We start from the raw sequence: 17826 nt of genomic DNA, 5'->3' as shown, positions 1-17826 counted from the left end.
CCTTGATGGGGCAAATGTACTTTGGAGGGGAGTACTAGATATTTAGGAAGTCTCCATTTTGATATCCATCTTGAATTGAAATGACCAGGCAGTAAATTTCTCTCCGAATAGCATTCACCCCAGCTAGAAAAGAGAGGCAAAGTACAAATAATTCCAAGGTTTATTTTTGTGTGTGTGGCTAGAATTATAGTAAACAGAAGTATTAGGTTCTTGTGAATTTCTACAGAATGCAAACTATCTATGTGTTGGAGGAACTGCCATTGAGATTGCATTTTCCCCATCTGTAAAATAAGAATGTAGGAATTTGGGACTCTCAAGTTTACTTTCAGATTTTAAGCTTTTAAGGCATTCTCAGAATTTTTAACTGCAGTTATAAGTCCTCAGGGCATCTATAGGTAGAACTATATTTCAACATAATTATTCTTGGTCATCTTATTGCTTTATTTTATGCATTCAAAAATATTATTTTGTAAAAGGAATTCATTGCTTTCACAAGAGTATCAAAAAGATTCATATTGTGAGAAAAATTAAGAGTCCAAGATGGAGTATCACAGATGTACATATGTACCAAACACAAAATTTAATTTTGGTCAAACAAAGAGAAAATACGGGAAACAATAAATCCTTTAATTCATTGTTGTAAAGTATGGGAAGGTTCTATTGTTCTTTTTAGCCTCCAAACCTCCTCATCTCCAGAGCAGAAATTCCTCCACAGCCTATTCTACAGGCTAGAAAGTCTATTCACAACCAACTACCTCAATTCTCTGACAGCCCTATAAAGTAAGCACATCCCTATTCTCAATTCTTCAAATGAAAATAAACTTTGCAGAGGGTGAAAGACACCCAAGGTCATATGCCTCAAACCAAAGTCGCCTGACTATAACAGCAAGTATGTGCCAAGCACTGAGCTCAGCTTCCTGAAAGGGTAGTAAATAAGATATAAAGACAAGGGCCAGGAGGGAGATAAACCCATAAAAAAATAATTACAATAGGAGACAGGATATGCCAAGCCATAACGCGGTAACACACTAAAGAAACAGGAATTAATTTTAACTGGTGAAATATGTGGAGGAGGATTCATGAGAAGATGGATTTAGGACTTGGGAAACATTCCTCAATTATTTCTGTCTCATCCCCACCAACAGGTAAGGTACAGAAAGGGAAAATGGCAAGGTCAAAGGAAGGTCCAAGAAAGATGGGACGTGGAGTGAGGGGAGGAGTTGTAGTCAGGCCTAAAGACATCAGCCTGGTTAAGTCACACAAGACCTTGAACAGCAAGAAAAAGAGTTTCAACCAATTGTTGACAAAGGACCAATTGATTTTTAAGTAAAAGATTCACAAAATCCAATTTGGGGGGGAAAAATCACTCTTGGGCTAGGGATGGAGGGAAGTGCAGACTGAAGAATTAGAAGCATAAAAGCCAGTTACAAAGCATAAAGCCAAGACCTGAGATTCAGCAGGGACTCTTACAGAATTCTTACCTTGAGTCCAAAGCTGCCTCTTGATAACTTTAATGAAGGTCTTTTAAAGAAATTTTATTTAGTCAGCAAAAAAAGAAATCTAACATGTTGTTGGGTTATAATCTAATACTCTTTGGACAGGTCCTTATACAGAAGAGTAATACAAACTATGAAGCATAGAATGAAATTAATAATCTGGAAAGTTTAAGCCCCCAAATATGCTTATAGCAGTAGACTTTTTATATGGAAAATGGATTCCAGCCTGAAATACACCTGATGTGTTTCATCTCCACTGGAGCCAGGCCTGGGTCGTTGTTCTGCAGGATGCTGCACCTCTGTATCTCCATCATGCTACTCCATCTTTGGTTTCTCACTGTACAAAAATGAAAGAGAAAATGTGGGGGAATGGTAAAGGAGGAGGAGGAGAAATCGTGGAGAGTGAGAGAGAGGACCAGGATATTAACATAAGAACCCAAGTCATCAGAAGAAGGCAGATGGTGAGGGTTTATGGGGTGCAGAGAAACGGCCATCTGCAGGGACAATGCCAGAAAGGCAAGATAGCTTCCCCCTTTTCATCCCTGTGGTAAGCACTCTATTGAGATTTATTATGGTCCAGGCATGAAAGCAGTCTTTGGGAATAAAAATAAAAGAATGAACAAAATTACTCACCTTCCATACCCAATATTGGTTTTGCTTTGGTTCCATTGTGCGTCATGGACAAGGAAAAAAATCTCTGTCCAAGCAGAAAACAACAGATGAATTGCCTGAGCTCCAACTCTCCATCTCCTTTCATTTCTTCTCCTCCTTCTCCGGCCCCAGCCCTTTGTCTTTCTCTCCATTTCGTGTGGCCTTAGATAAGTAACCTAAATCTTCAGGCTGCATTTCCTCATTTGTAAAATAGAGATAAGGAAACTTTCCAGTTCACCTCCTAAGGTTATTGGAAGGACAAACTGGGATCATTAGATACTAAAGTACTTTTCACTTGCTAGAATAAAAGTATGGGATACTATTAGAATAAAGGATACATCTTAAAGTTTAATTTGTGAACACTGAACAATTTAAATTAAAGGTTTGATGATCACCTTGTATTCTTTGAAGTGTCAGTTAAATTAATAATGTAAACAAGATGAAGGAGGGGGAGCAGGCCCTTAAGCCACTTAATTGTTTTTAACCACAATCGGTATGCTAATTATGGATTTTACTTGTCTATTCACCAAAGCAAGGTCCTTAAGGACATTGCTATTCGTCTTACACTAGGTAGTTTGCATATTTGAAGAAAATAAAACTGAATTTCTTTTAAAAATAGACTTCAGTTCAGATTTCTTTTATTTTAGGATCATTCACTCAAGATCCTTCATCTCCTACCTTCACATGGGTAGATTAGTGAGGACTGGCAGGTAGGAGTTTAGAAATAAAGATGGATGACCATCAACTGATTGACTCTACAAGAAAAACTATTCTGAGGATGGGGAGCTCAAGCAGGAATTCTGGATCATGAAATCTTTGACCAAAATTTTACTTGGGAGCAAGATGGCAAAAGCAAATGGCGGGATCCCCTCTTAAGGAAAAAGGTACATTTAGCCTGTGGAAGCTCAACCCTGGGGCTCTGGCTGGGTGGAGACCAGAGACTTGCTGCCTCCACCAAAGGCCATTCTCTAACCCTATGAATCTAACACTCAGTCCTAGGAACAGGCCTGGAATCTTGAAATCACAGCCAAAAAGGTAGAAACAGGGCTGGAGGAGCTGCTGATCTTCCTGCTGTACCCCTCCCTGAGCTACAAGCAAAATACATTAGTCAATTGCATGCCAGTGGTATTTGTAGACAGTGCAGCACTTTCCCTTCATTATCTCATTTGATTCTGACGGGCCTCTGAGGTAGGTAGCATTAGTAAACATGACGCTCAGAAAAATTAAATGATTTGCCATAATTCACGTAACTATTAGTAGAACCAGACATGACCCTAGCTTCTCAGCCTGCCTCCATCAACTACACTCTCTTCTGAGTCATTAGTCTGTCCTCTCTATTCTCTCCTCTGTCCCCTAATCCTAAAATAGATTCAGTTTTCTACCTCTTTAAATTTTTCAAGCATTACTAAATTATTAGTTGATAAACATGTCACACAGTGTTCTCTATTTATTTACATCCCACTTCTTTTCCAGAAGGTTGAAGAGGTCTTTACACAATAAGAAAATAAAGATGCCCAATAACATCAGGATGGAAGAAAGAAATTAGGATGAAGCAAATATGCTAATCATAAATTGCTTTGATCCAATGAAGCACCTCTCCTTTTATAATACATACATGTGTTTCTGCTTTGGAGAAATGTCTCTTCAAATCCTTAGCCCACTGTTTTAATCAGGTTATTTGCTTTCACACTAACTTTTTAAAGTTCATTGACTACAGATTTTATTATATATGTTATTTCAAGGTCTTATTTCTATCGATCGCTTTTTCCCACCATTATGTGTTACAGCTTCTCACATCTTTCAAAGTTTGGCAAATTTTAATTGGGTGAAAAACATTGGGAATTTGACCTTGTTTGGTACTGGCTATTCATTAATTTTAAAAATATTCTTGAGCTTCATTTTGAGATGTAATTATCTGGCATCAATTTGATCTATCAAGTCTTGCTTTTAACCTTGTTAGTCAGAGCCAGAGCAGCATTCTGTCTAGGGCCAATTTGGTCCCATGACTAAGACACACACATCTGATATTCTCCCCAAAGCTCTGGAAACCCTGAGGTTTTCTACTCTTAACTGGTGGGAACAAGAACTCTTTCCATCTTTTTGCAAATTCTTAGGATAATTCTCCCTGCCTTTTTTTTGGTTGATTCTTCTTTTGCCACTCATAGTTTCCTCACAGGCACCTAATAATCTGCCTGCACCTCTGAAGTCCTCCAGAGCACTGTGTCTATGTAGATCTTTTCCTTTTTGGAGGTCTACCAGCTGCATAGGTGTCTCCAGACCCCCAGAACTGTCCTGCCTCCTCAGGGAGATAAATGCCCTCCAGAGACCATCCTCCCACACCACAGACTGAACTTCTCTCTGTTTTTCAAGCTGAGCAATTGTGGGGCTCCATTGTTTGTTTGCTGGGTCTTAGTGATCACTCTCCTGCATGGCCTGATGCTCATTGTAGGATTACTGTTGTTCCATACACTTTCCTAGATTTTTTTTCTTTTTCGTTGCTTCAAATGTGCAAGGAAATCCTATCTCATTACTCCATTTTGGCCAGAAGCATAAGTCTTTATTGATTTTTTTAGGTACATGTCTTGTTGATTTATTTCATCAGTTGCTTTAGATATTACAACATAGATACTTAAGCTTTGCGGTTAACCTTCAAGTAAAATCATACTTTCAAATGAACCTTACAACTATGCTTCCACTCAGCCTTTGTTTTGTGTTCTTATTATCTTACATATTTTCTCTACATTATGCTAGGCTCTAACATATTACTATTAATATTTTAAATACTGATAGCCATTAAAGCATTTCAAAATGCTAGCAAAAAAGACAACTTTCATATTTGCTTAGATATTTGCCTTTTCCATACTATTTATTCTTTCCTTTAGATCTAGAGTTTTACCTGGTTTGTTTATCCATCAGTCTGAGAAAATTTTTACCTTTTTTTTATTTAAGGTTAATTCTTTTAGACCTTGTATAAATAAAAAAGCTCACGTGTCTTTACTTTTGAAGGATATTTTCATTATATATAGAATTCTAAGTTGAAGCTAGGCACAGTGGCGCGCTCCTGTAATCCCAGCAGCTCAGGAGCCTGAGGCAGGAGGATCAAGAGTCCAAAGCCTGCCTCAGCAACAGTGTGGTGGTAAGGAAATCAGTGAGACTGAGACCCTGTCTCTAAGTAAAATTTAAAATAGGGTCGGGAATGTGGTTCAGTGGTGGAGTATTCCTGAGTTCAATCCCAGGTACCCCCCCGACCCCTGGGGGAAAAAAAAAGATTTCTAAATTGACAACTTTTTCTTCTGACAAAATTATTGTTCCTTTGATCTCTTTCTCTGCTGTTTCTGATATTGTTCATCTCATGGTTCTTTTTTATAGCTTTGTCTTCATTGGGGATTTTTTTTCTTTACTTTTGATTTCACATGTTTTCATACGATGTCTTGGTATACTTTGTATTTATCAGGGTTGGGGTTGACGTTTTGAATCTGTGGATCAATGTCCTTCATCAGTTTTGAGATGATCTTTGTCACTTTGTTTTTCAATATGTCTTCTGTACTATTCTTTTCCCTCTGCTCCCGAAACTCCATGGCATGGTGCTAGAACCTTTCGTATTGCCTTACAGATTTCAGATTTTGTGTTCTTTTGTTTGTTTGGGGGCATTGGTTGGCTGTTTGTTTAATTTTTATCTTTGACTCTTATTTTGTTTTGTTTACATTAATCTGTCTTCAGATTCATTGGTTTCTTCACTCTGCTATGTCGCTTTTGCTCTTGAAGCCATCTAATGAATTTTTTGTTTATAATATTTATATATAATATTATAATATTTATATATAATATTATAATATTTATATATAATATTATAATATTTCTCATTCCTGAGAGTTCCATTTGGTTTTAAAAGTGTTTTATTCGTTTATTTGTTTGTTTGATTATTCTGTAGTTATTTAGCTCTTAGTCACTTAGCACTGAAGGAGCTGTACTGGACCCTTTAGTATTTTTATACCAAATACCTTCAAGACAGCCTAACATTTAATCATCTGGGTAATTGCTGATTCTGCTTTAATTGACTGTTTCTTCTCTTGTCAATGGGCCACATTTTATTGCTTCTTCACGTGTCTTGTAATTTTTCATTATATGGCAGGCATTTATTTTTATAGTAAAGACTGAAACAAAGGAATTTGCCTCCAGAAAAGAACACATATTTCCTTCTAACAATCTTTTAAAGTGAAAATTTAAGCTTGTTGCAGCTTTAGCTTTATTTAGTTTCACTCCCTACAGGCTTAAGTTGAATTCTAGTGGCTTAGAACTCTCCCTTCAGCAAGATTTATGCTCTGAAACTGCACAATTCTGGAATTCCTTATGAGTTACTACTGAATTGACAGCTTCCAAACTGAGAAAACTCTTTGTTTTATAGCTTGTCTGCCAGATTTATGAGGTTTTGGGGGGGTTCTCTTTGCTCTCCAATCTAGCCTCTTGGGTTTTGTGGCTTAGGAGTTTATTTTGCCCTGAAGGCCTGCCCAAGCCTTTTGAGGGCAGCTTCACTGCACTCTAGGAAGGCTGGAAGTGTCCTGTGTTTCTTTTAGATGTCATGTACTTTCTCCAGCCTTTGGTGCCTGGGAGTACATAGTGCCTCTGATGAGCTTCTCTTAGCTTTTCTTGTGGTCCTTCCCCCTGGAGAGCACTCTGTTGTACCTCAGGGAGACATTGTGTACCTCATGGGTGATCTCTCTCAGTGTTCCCACCTGCCCCAAACTATTGGCACAGTGCTTCTGAGCACTCAGTGAAGACGCATTGGAAATACTTGGCAGGTGAATTCAATGTCATTCCATGCCTGCAGTTCCTTTGGTTATTAATCTCTCATGTCTGCCAATAGACTAAAATTTTGTTAAAATTTGAGATGGGTTATCCTTAACCCCGCAAGAAAAAGTATTTTTAATGTTTTTATTAGTGCATTGTTATTATACATAATAGAGTTCATTGTGACATATTCATACATATACATAGTATAACTGGTTCCATTCATTCCTCAATTCTACCCTTTTTCTTTCCCACCTCCCTCCACCTATTCTTCCTCTACTTTTCTGTTCTTCCTTCTATTTATGTACAGTATTTTTCATTGGTTCATTATAATTATACACAAATTATCTTGTATTTTTTGTGATATATCAATATAAGAATATAGCATAATTTGATATTAACCCCCAGTTCATCCTCATTTTTAATCTTCTCAGAACTCTTTCAGGACTGTGGACAGTTGGGGGTCTGTTCTCTCTTAGGAAGGACTTGTTCTGGAATTTAATTTATTTAGATTTCTTTGTGTCTTCAACTGATACATATACATTTGGGGGATAGATATAGATATATTAAATGTTGTTACACACTTCCCTAATTTGTTTTATTAAAATGAGAACAGCACTTTCCTGTGGCTTTCTATATCCTAAGATGTTGAGCCTTATATATTTGATTTGGTTTGGTTTGGTTTTTTGTTCCTGATTTACTCAGCATGCCTGGCAATTTTAGCAGTTACAATATCATAGAAAAATTCTAAAGAGGATATTTCTCATATAGTTTTTCTAGATTAAAAAGAACATTTTTTTTCACTTCTCTAAGTTCATTCCTTTATTCCATTCTGGATTTTCTCTGGCTCCTAACTTTAACCAGCTCGAGGACAGGTAAAGTCCTATTGTATTGATTTCTCAATAAATCCTCCTAATTTTTTAAACCACACTCATGTGGTATGTCTATAAAGATCCAATTGTATTTACTGCTGTGTCCTCAATCCTAGAACAATATGTGGCAGAAAGCAAACATTCAACAAACCTTTTTCAAAATGACTCGAATCCTTAAATTACGTTTATGGATAGACCAGAAAGGGAAAAATTTACTTAAATAAAATAAAAGTCTGCTTTGTGTAACTGCTACACATGTTTTCCACTCACATTTTTTTTCCACTTAATCCTTAAGATAGCCGTCTTATGCATTTTAATAAAAAATTTAGAAGACTAGAAAACTAAAATTTCAAGCTTACCATTGGGAAGTCAGCTTCACTAAGACCCAAATTGACTCTTGGTTCTTAACTTTTCCATGTTCTATCACCTTGTCTCTCAGAAAATGGCTCTCCCTGTTTGAGAAAGTGAGGGACACAGGGTCTCCAGAAATCCTTCCCCCTATATAGTTGAGACATTCTCAATTATAACCAAAGTTCAAATATCTGCATCAGGAAAGAAAAGAGACACATGTACACATGTGTATTCTTTTAATTTGCTTAGCATCTAAGACAATAATATATTTTTTCAATAACACATTCTGCCTCTGTAAGAACATTAATGCACTTGAGTAAATGAAAACCTTACTAAAATTTCAATACCATGTGTTTTTTGAAGCACTTTAGGCATTCGAATAAGTTCTGAGATCAGCCCACACACCCATGTGTAGTTTTACTATGTTTAATAGAAGCTTCTGGTTTTATTAAATCAACCAAGAAGTATCTTTTGCTCTAGAAGTGAATTTAAATCATTAGTTCCCCAATTTACTAATTTTTCTTGACTTTTGTGTAGACCAATAATGAGTTTGCATTAACATAATGTTAAAAAGTTGAACTTTGCTATATTTGTAGAAAATAACTTATTGAAAGAAGTGATATTTAATAAAGTGTTAAATAACTATAGAATTCCTCATTTTCTCTAAATGAATGCATTTTCAAATTAATATAGTATTATAACTTTTTTAAATTTATTTTTTGGAAGTCTTAAATTCAAATCTCCTGATTTTTCTTTCAAATACTTTAAATTTGAGTAAATTGATTTTCATTTGAGTATTCTTATTTTGCATAGTAGTTTACCCACATCTTCAGAGGTACCAGAAAATGATGATATCAAGAGATGCTGAAAGAGTTTGAATCTCTAAGAGATGAAAGGGAGATGTGGAATCAACACTCAGTTGCAGGGCACTATGTTTTCCAAAGTACATCTTTTGGGGACCCTTACAAAAGAGTTCCATAACCAAAATATCAAGAGGTTCTTATTTGTGGACTGAAGATGCTGCGGGAGACTCAATCTGTATAACATAATGTGAGAAATACCTTTTATATATTACTACTGAGAAGTATTTTGTTTCTACCAAGGTGCTAATCAGCTTTCTCCACTCCCATAATAAAAGTTGTACAATTTACCATGCTTCACCTTTGCTTTGACTCTTTGATTCTTCATTAGCAAATTATACAAAGAGCTTACCAGTATGCCAAGCACTGCCCTACATCCACACACACATGAATATTACACATTGAAATACACATTTATGCACACATAAATACATATATTAAAATACATATCTGCATATAGGTATACAAATGACCAACAAGGCATGAAAAGATGTTCAATGTGATTAGTCATTAAGGAAATGTCCATCAAAATGACAATGAATATGAAATAAGAATCAATTCACAATCATTAAGCTGGCCATAATCTTGGGGAAAATATGGCAGATAATAAACAAGTGTGGGGATTTCAAACATCCACACACCAATGGTAGAAATGTAAAATAGTGCAGACATTCTGCAAAACCATTCAGTATTCCCTCATAAGTTAACCTTAGAGTTGTTGTATGTGGTAATTATGTCCACACAAATATGTGTATATATGGAATGTTCATAGCATCATTATTCATACTAACCAAAAAGTAGGAATAACTGATCATCTGCTAATGAATGGGTAAACAAAATGTGTATATTCATTCAAAGGAATATTACATGGTCATTCAAAAGAATGAAATACGGATATGTGCTATAATATAGATGAACCTTGAAAACATTATGCCAGGGGAAAGTAGCAACATACAAGATAAAATGTTTTGTATAATTTTATCTATATGGGATGCCCAAAATATGCAAATACCCCAAAATATAAATCCCCCCCCAAAATATGCTCAAAATATGGAGACAGAAAATAAGTAGTGGTTGCTAGAGGATAAATAAGGGGTAGTGTGTAAATCACTAATGGGTACACAATTTCTTTGGTGGGTAATGAAAATATTCTAGAATTAGACAATGATGGCGGTTGAACAAACTTGTGATCATATTAAAAACCACTGAACTACACACTTCCCTAAGGTGTAGTTCAATTTTACCTCAACTTATTTAAATATTTAAAATCATGTCCAAAGTGAGTCCCTGAGGCGAGTAAATAACCTTCCTTTTAAAACTCAACTTTGTATTGGAAAATGAATCACTTGCAAATAGTTTAAAATAAGGCTGCACCATCACAGTATTCAGCCAGCAGTAATTAAATCATCCAGTTCGGGAATTCACACTGAGATCTAACGGACAATGAATGAGATTCAATCATATGGACAGAGACCAATTCGGTATCTGTTTAAATGTTGTTGTCACAAATATGTAGAAAACTAAATGGATCTTAAACATGCATTAAATTTCTGATCTAACTTTAAAAATGGTAGCATGTAAGTAGGACAACACAGTCACCATAAACTTGTGATTTACCTCTCACTCACCTCCCAGATGAAGTGGAAGGAATGCAGAACTCAGAGCTGGAGAATGCAGAAGGGAGATAGGGAAGCTGGAGACGCAAAACACACTACAGTAGGACCTGTCATTTAGATGGAACCTCCTTTCTTTAAGAAGGCAATAGTGTAGCATCAGTAAATAATGTCAGTGGGATTAACTGTAGAAGCTATTACAAATCTATTCCATATTTTCAAGAAATCAGAGATGAGCACATAAGAAAAATGAGACAAGAAAATATTTGTGAACAAAAAGAAAAGGAAATTGCTAGAAATGGGAAATATGCGAGCAAATGCAATCTATTCTTCCTTGAAACTGTTTCAGATATAATCAAGTATTTAAAATAAAAGTAACAATAATATAATATGGAATTTACCTAAAATTAAAATGTCATGTTCAAGAGAGGGCGTGCCCGTGTAGCTTTTAAGGATCTTGCGCTCCACCTGAACTATAGCATTGCTTAAAGGTAAACTGTGAAAAGTAAAAGATGTAGGACTCCTAAGAAACAATAGAAAGAAAGAAGGAAAAAAGAGACAGAAGAAATGAAGGAGGAAGGGGCCCAGGGGAGGAGGAAAAGGGATGGAGAGAGGGAGAAAATACTGCAAATAGTGCAAGAAAAGAAAGAAAAATGGAGTCATATAGTATGCTCAATTATTCCAAAAGATGGTAGAAAAAGTGAACAGGTATTGGGAAATAAAGATCAAATAACACAAGTTTGTATAAATTTAAATATAAATATAATCATAATTTCTTTTGAGTCAAGTATTTCTTTAAATATTTTCTTCAGTCCCAGGCTAGTGCTCATGAATCCTTTTGTTTTCTACTTATCTTGGAAAGTTTTTATTTCCTCTTTTCTGAAGGATAGCTTTGCTGGATATAGCAATCTTGGTTGACAATTATTTTCTTTCAAGTCTCAAAATGGGCTTGGAACACATCATTCCAAGCTCTCCTAAATTTTAGAGTTTGTGTTTAGAAATTGGATGTAATTCTGATTCGCTGGCCTCTAAGTGTGAATTAATAATTTTCTCTTAAAACTTTAAAATTCTACCCTCTTCTGTATGTTAGACATTTTAATTATGTGCGGTGGGGTAGTTCTTTTTTTTTCATCTTGTCTATCTGGGGTTCTGAATAAATCCTGTATCTGGATGTTCATCTCATTCCTAAAGTTTGGAAATTTTTCTATTATTATTTCCCTGATGAAATTATCCATGCCATGAGCCTGCATCTTACAACCCACTTCAAATCCAATGATTCTTAAATTAGTCTCTTGATGTTGTCCCATAGTTCTTGTATATTCTGCTCATAGTTATTTATTTTCTTTTTTTTTAATACTGTCTGAATGTTTAAGGCTGACCACTTCATTTTCCAATCATGAGATTCTGTCTTCAGCATGGTCTACTCTAATAGAGAGACTTACAACTGAATATTTTATTTGATTTATTGTGTCAAATACATTTCCAAGATTTTTGTTTGATTCTTTTCAATCTATCTCCTTATTAAGTTTCTCATTCGTAACGTATACTGACTTCCTTAATTTATTCAGTTATTTTTCTGTGCTATCTTGAAATTCATTGATCATTTTTATAATTATTCTTTTGAATTCTTTATCTGATATTTCATCCACTTAAAGATCTTTGGAGTCAGTTGCTAATAAATTATGAACTTTGGGAGGTACTGTGTCACCTTGTTTTTTTCATGTTTATTATATTCTTACATTAATTTTGATGCATCTGTTTTGAAAGATTTCTCTTTCACTCTTACATGTGGGTCTTTTAAAGGCACAACCCTCTCTTGCAAAAGTGTCCTAGATTTTTCTAGATTGAAACTCCACATAGATATAGTATCCACCACCTTTATGCTAATTCTGTTTTGCTATAGGAGTGAATGTCCATGAGTGGGACCTGAGGTTCCTCCCAACCAACTCTTCCTACTTGGGCCTTGTCATTAGTTTGGGGGTTTTGTTTCTTCTATTCTTTGTATTAAAGTATAACTAATGTTTGAGCTTGGTGAGTTTGTCTATGAAGCAAGTTGAACTGTCATTTGGCTGGGTTTAGTCCAGCGAGAGTCTCCACCCATAAACTTGTAGTGTACCTGTAGATTCCCAGCACCTCACAGAAAAGAAGGAAATAAACAATAGCAACAACCAAAGCAAACAACACAAAAAGTTAAAGTAAATACCCAGTGCCTACTGTGACATCTACAACACTAATTAACACGGAAATAAGAATAAGGGGGGGTCAGCTATTGCCAGCAGCAAAAACAATAGTCATGAACTAGATCTGATTTCCAAGTAAACAGAAGGTGTCCACGATGTCATCCACAGTACTAATAACTGCAACAACATGACTGGTGGGGGCAGGAGTTATAAAAACCAAACAATTCTAAAATATTGTAAAAGTACACTTAAGAGAAAAGAAAAATGTGATAGGGAAGTGGAATAGTGTTTATAATGTTCAAAATCTGAACAGAGCATGCCAAAGAGATGTAACAAGTGATGGTTATAAATAAGGAGAGAAAATAGAAAAAACTAAAGAAGGAGAAAAAAGAAATAAGAAAATTTGGCTGTTAGCAGGAAAATAAATGAGAGCATGAGAAATAAGAGAAACCAACCAACAAACAAAAATAAAACAAAACAAAGATAAATCAAAAACCCTAATTCTCAAAAGGCAAGAAAAAAAATAACTATCATAAATGTGCTAAAAATGAAAAAAAATATGTGTATATGTATACATTTCCATGCACCAATCAGCATAGTAAGAACATATAAATAAATTTTAAAATATTCTTAATGAAAAAAGAAAGAGTTGACTCCATTGAGGTGATCAAAAGAGTGGATGAGGATGTAAGGTCACTGCCAATGCCCAACTGTCCGTCTTTCTATTTCTTCTAGGGTTGAGAGAAAAAAAGCACTCAAGGGCTGGGAGTTGTGAATCCCTGCCTCTTTTTTGTGTTGCTCAACAAGCTGCCAGCTGGAGTGGCCTAAAAGTGAAGCTTATTGAAATAGTTCTCAGCTTCCCTTCTCACCAGCACGAGATAGAATGGACTGGGAAGGACTGTCGGTTAGAATTTCGTTGATGCACTCCCAGCCTAGGGCTGCAGCAGAGTTCTATGAGGGAAGTTTTGAAACCGAGGCTTAGGTCTAAACAGGCCTTAAAGAATTTGCTGGATGCTTATTGCTCTGGGGAGATTAGATCAACACATCCTAGGGCCAGGCAGGCACAAATCTATGCTGGGAGTCAGAGAGCTCAGGAGATTCCCAAGAGTTCTACCCACAGGGCAAGAGGGTCAACCCTCCACAGGTCTCACATGTTCCACTGCCAAGGCTTAGTCCCTGAGTGTATTCACGCCCACCGGCCTGTTAAGTTTCCCAACCCTCTTCAGCTGGTCATGTGAACCATGACAGGGCCTACCATGTACCCTAGGGTGTACCTAGCAGAATGTGAGTGAAACAGGCACAGAGCAGATTGTACCCAGGGGAACTCAAGTCAGAAAAACACAAGAGAGTGCAACGTATTTCCCCTGAGTTTGATGGTTCACGTGCTATGATCGCCTGGACTCTTGTCACAGAGTGGACTCCTTGGAATGGCTCCTGCCTCAGCTCTACAATTGCCAGTTAAGAAAAACAGAGCCCTTTCAAACACCATAATTATTGTGAAAACTAGTAAAGACGGTGACCAGCACTCCAGGTCAGCACTCTTTCAGGCCCGTGGTCAAGTAGGATTGAGCGACAAGAAATGGGAAGCTTAACTACATTGAACTCTTTTGTAGAGATTTTTTTTGCTGATGGTCCTAAGATCAATCATGGTCTGGATTTCTGGAAAAGCTGAAGTAAGATTTTCTGTGGAGAAATTAGGAAAACTACCTTATTCACAAATAGCCTCAGAAAAATAAAATACTTGGGAATCAATCTAACAAAAGAGGTGAAAGATCTCTACAAGGAAAACTACAGAACATTAAAGAGAGAAATAGAAGACCTAAAGAAGATGGAAAGATCTCCCATGTACACAGGATCTTGCAAGGAGCCTGTTCAGATGAGGGATCTCAGAGCTTAGGCTTTATTAATTTTTTGAAATATTTTTAAAAGTAAGAACTAATATGCATGATAATTTGGGGGAGGAAAACCGAATACCAGATGTAGATAAGTGTGCCTATGATTTCAAAGAAGTAAGTAATTCAAAAAGAGATGTTTTTCCCTCAATTTAACTATTAATATCTTAGAAACATTTTCCTTAATCATCTCAGGAAAAAAAAAAAGTACTTTTGTTTGTGCTCTGGATTTCATTCCTGCTCACCTCAAAGCAAACAGTCGCAGGAAAGCAATGCAGCCCATCAGCAGGAAAGCAGGCCCTGGGCTTGGCTGTCTCCCAGATGCTGGCAGCCTTTAAAACAGCCTTGGCCTGGGCCATCATCTCATCTGCAATAGTGAGATGGTAATGATCATAAGAAGGTTCTGAAGGTGAAACAGCATACAATAAACAAGGAGTAAATGTTTCCTATTATACTAAAATGTGTGTGTGTGTGTGTGTGTGTGTGTGTGTGTGTATTTTTTCCCTGTGGAGGAGGGGTGCCACTATACCTCTAAGATTAAAGGAGGCAAAATGTCCACTCACCACTTCTAATCAACATTGTACAAGGAGTCCTAGTTCCTGAAATGAGACAAGAAAAAAAAGTATAAAAGATACATTATTTAGAACAGAAGAAGTAAAGCCATATTCACAGGTAATGTCACTTTGTTAAACAGAAAATATCACAGTCTTGTATATATTTATATTTATCATAATATAATAAAACTAATAAGTTCGCATAGCAAGGTTTTAGTAAAAATGTCTAAGCACCAGCAATAACCAGAAATTAAAGCTATAGAATTTAATTTACCACAACATTTTTTAAAAATTCAAGAACCTGGACTAAATCCAGTGAAATTATGGGAGACTCTTATATTGAAAACTACAAAAATGTTGCTCAAAGAAATAAAAAACGACCTAAATAAATGGATAATGTTCATACACTTAAAAACTAAATTCTCTCTCAATTGGACTACATGGTCAATATAATCCCTATGAAGATTCAAGCAGATTTTTAGTAGAAATCGATAAGATGATTAAAGACTTTTATGAAACAAAACACCAGAATAGCCAATGTAACCTTGAAAGTCAAAGAACATAGCCATAGAATTTATAGTACCTGATTATATAACCAACTATAAAACTAAAATCATCAAAATGAGAAGTCTTCTGACTTTAACCACCCTTGATGAAAACTTTTCCTCTGCATTAGAAAAAGAGAACTAAAAGCGTAAGCTGAGCTTTTCTGAATGTGGTCATTAAGGATGATTTACCTTGCACATTTCCCCCTTGCATGAGGGTGAACGCGAGAAGGAGCTATGAAGAAGGTACGCCCTGAAGAGCCCCAGGCTCCTGATTTTTTCATTTACTCACTAAACAAATTTCTACTGAGTGCCTTCACTGAGGGAGGCGTCTCTATGGGGCAAGATACAGAAGAGGGGATAAATAATTTAAGCATATGGTGCCTGTCCAGTACTAGAGAGTGTGCACATTTCTCATCCTTGCAACAACTTCATTTGGTAAATATTACTCTCCCCATTTCACAGAAGAGCCTGCAACTCAGAGAGCTTACCTACTTTAAGGCTTCACTGATAGAAATGCATGGAGGGAAAAATGGAATCCAAGACTCCTGAATTCTTGCTTTTTCCACTGTACTACACTGCTTCCCAATGAGGGAGGCGGATAACAAGGAAATGCAATGCTATGTGGTGAAGGTTACCCCAGGAACACATCCTGTCGGAATTTATTTTCCCTGGGGGAGCCTTGGAAGTCTCTAGGAAGAGGTGACATTGGAATCGGGTATTATTCTTGTAAACCTGCGAAATGGACTTTAGGATGGTACAGAGAGTGACAGGGAGTTAGATTGAGCTTGTATGCTTTTTAATTTTGAGATAAGAGTGAAAAGGCCATTTGAGGACTAGATTGTGAAATTATACATATTTCCAACTAAGAAGTATTTATTTAATTTGATAAGCAGCAGGGAGTCATTGAAATGCTTGAACAATGGCTGGAGAAAGAGTCTGGCTCGTGTTCATTTTCTATTTCTGATCATTTTTATTGAAGTATAAGCTACATGGAGAAAAGTGCCCAGCTCTGAAATGTGCAGCTCAAACTGAACACTGTTACGTGCATCAGCAATTGGATGGAGGAAAAGAGCATCCCTGCCCCAGCGGTCCCTGGGCTTCCTTCCCATCACAACATCCGGGTGGGATTCTCTCTCGTGACACGAGCTTCATCTTATTTGCATCTGAACTTTGTGGGTTTTTTTTTTTTTTAATTTTAATATTTATTTATTTTTTAGTTTTCGGCGGACACAACATCATTGTTTGTATGTGGTGCTGAGGATCGAACCCGGGCCGCACACATGCCAGGCGAGCGCGCTACCGCTTGAGCCACATCCCCAGCGCTGCATCTGAACTTTGTATAAATGGAAACTCTGTGTATTCTTCTTTATCTAGCTCATGTTTTTTTCCCCCAGTGTTCTGTTTGTGTGATTCCACATAGTTTGCATATCATTGTTGCTGTATGGAATTTCATTGTATAAATAAACCGATTTATGTATGCATTCTATAGTTAGTACACCCCAGGGCTAGCATTCGATTTGGGAATATTACCAATAACGTGGATATACACATTTTCTTGTAATATTCTTTGGTGACTACATGTCCGCCTTTCTGTCGGCTGGCTACCAAGAAGTAGAATTTTGGGGTCATATACAGTTCAATTTTAGTAGAAGTGATTGAACTCTTCACAAAGTGGCTATACCAATTCCATGTTCTTTATATTTAGACACCCTGCAAATGGCCCCAGAACCAGGAAAATGCTGTGTTAATATGAGTGCACACTGAGATACCTGTGTGAGAGCAAAGGGAAATTTTCTAAAAATGGTTGACTCCAAGGACCTGAGTGAGGCTCTGGAGGAAGACCTAACCTGGGTGCACCCATCAGTAGCAAGACGACAGAGGGAGTCAAGGGGCCAGCTGGGATGATTTAAGGAGAGTGTGAGGCATAAAGAGTAAGGAAGACCATCAGCAAGACCTGGGGTTCAAGAGGGAGGCAGGGACAGAGACGCCAGGTCAGGAGAGAGACTAAGAAGCACCTTAGC

The sequence above is a fragment of the Urocitellus parryii genome, chromosome 12 (genome assembly GCF_045843805.1).
Source record: "Urocitellus parryii isolate mUroPar1 chromosome 12, mUroPar1.hap1, whole genome shotgun sequence".
Lineage (NCBI taxonomy): Eukaryota > Metazoa > Chordata > Mammalia > Rodentia > Sciuridae > Urocitellus > Urocitellus parryii.
Note: the sequence above shows the minus strand (reverse complement) of the source record.